Source organism: Doryrhamphus excisus, linkage group LG4, assembly GCF_037039965.1.
Source record: "Doryrhamphus excisus strain RoL-2023G ecotype Guam linkage group LG4, RoL_Dexc_Guam_v1.1, whole genome shotgun sequence".
Taxonomy (NCBI): Eukaryota; Metazoa; Chordata; class Actinopteri; order Syngnathiformes; family Syngnathidae; genus Doryrhamphus; species Doryrhamphus excisus.
In genome coordinates this window covers 6466170-6467940 of record NC_136360.1, presented here as the reverse complement: position 1 = coordinate 6467940, position 1771 = coordinate 6466170, and positions in this window count along the sequence as shown.

The window sequence follows — 1771 nt, the reverse complement described above, 5'->3', positions numbered from 1 at the left end:
AAATATGTCTTCATTGCAAGTTGGGTTTGTGACAAACCTACCCAGCATCAAATTGCAGCCTGGTATGCCACTATTGTATGTAAAGATGTTCCCACATATATCACATATTTTGTGGACTAGGCCTTACTGCATTCACATAAAAAAATCAAAGTAAAGGTTTTCTATAGTAGCTACCCCTTACAAAATGTATGTGAGAAATCTGTGCTGCCTTCAAATGTCTGCACAACAAAAACCTTGAATGTGAAAGTGTATTATGTGAAGTTGACATGCAGAAGTCAGATCAAGCCGACATGCCGAAGCCTAGCAACAGTTTCACTTCACGCTTTTATGTGTCAATCCTCACTTCAAATGTTTCTTGATCCCACAGAGTGGAGCTCTGCCCTTGACCTTGGTGCTAGAACTGTGACATAATATCAGTTCGGTATTTTTTTTAATACTTCATACCAATACAAATAAGCATACAAATACGCATAATATGCTGAAAGTCAAAATGCCTGTTTGTAAACATACAGGACCTATTTTACAATCCCTATAGTCAAAGATTCTTTACATCGGTAGATGCAAACCTTTCTGAGTTTATCAACAAATCTGTGACGGACTGGCTGGTGCGGGGGGCTAGATGGGCCTTCAGCAACCCAATCCACCACTGTCACATTACAGTGAAACAAACCCTCAATAATATACAAAAACGCAACATAACAAAGCGTGGCTTTACAGAATTGGGTACTGCATTACTAATGCAACAGCCCCAGTTCACACCTTCACATCTTCGAATATGTTGTCTCTAAACAACTCCAAACCACTCTACAGCAGACCTCATGAAAATGGGTGTGACATTTTCATCTTCATCCGCTGTGGACGTTTGAGGAGAATGAAGATGCGACTTACCCCTCACACTGAATCCGTCGCGGCTCCGGTTCCACGGAAGCATTCTGCAAGATTCTCAATTGCAGTGGTTTTCAAACTGGGGGGCACGTCCCCTGGAGGGGGCCTGATGTTATTACGGGAGGCACGGGGCTCCCCTGAACACGTTTCAATATTAACATTTACGCGTTGGGCGATAAGGACCTTATATCACAATATTTTTAGGATGTATATAAACCTTAACCTACACTAGTCTGAAATTGTAAAGCACATTTATTTATTGGTAACAAACTAATAGGATGTCAGCCTCTGCGCACATTGCTACTAAATCTTCAACAAGCTGTAATGCCTGTGCTTGCGATTAAGGAAGATGTATAGTCACCCATGTTTACAGTCATAGGGTAAACGACACTTTTATTTTGAAGGACGGTCACGGAAGTGTGTTCCGTGTGTGGAGAATGTGAATTTACGGCTAAGACGAGCTACGTTCAAAAATAAACGTGCTTGTTGTATTTTTCCCCACTAAGAATTTCCACGTCGTCATCTTTAAAACATTCCTTACATTAAAGACGTAAAAAAACCCCGGTGAATATATACTCATCGAACTAACCCCCTGCTAGCTTACACTCACGCTCGAGCTAGCTAAACCGAGCAAGCCAGCCAACTTTCGCTGAGATTTATCGTCAATTCAATGTTTATAATGATTTTATGCCACGACTCAGCGGTCTGCCGAGTAAATACTTCCACACACACGACGGTTCCTTGTCCTCACGATGACACGGCGATTTCATTCATCGTGTATATCCGCCGCGTAGCGCAGTCCTCAACTCGGCTTGTTGATGTTAAACCGGTGTACGCCATTTTCTTATCGTGGAAAGAATGGTAATGAATACTCGTGGACGCAACC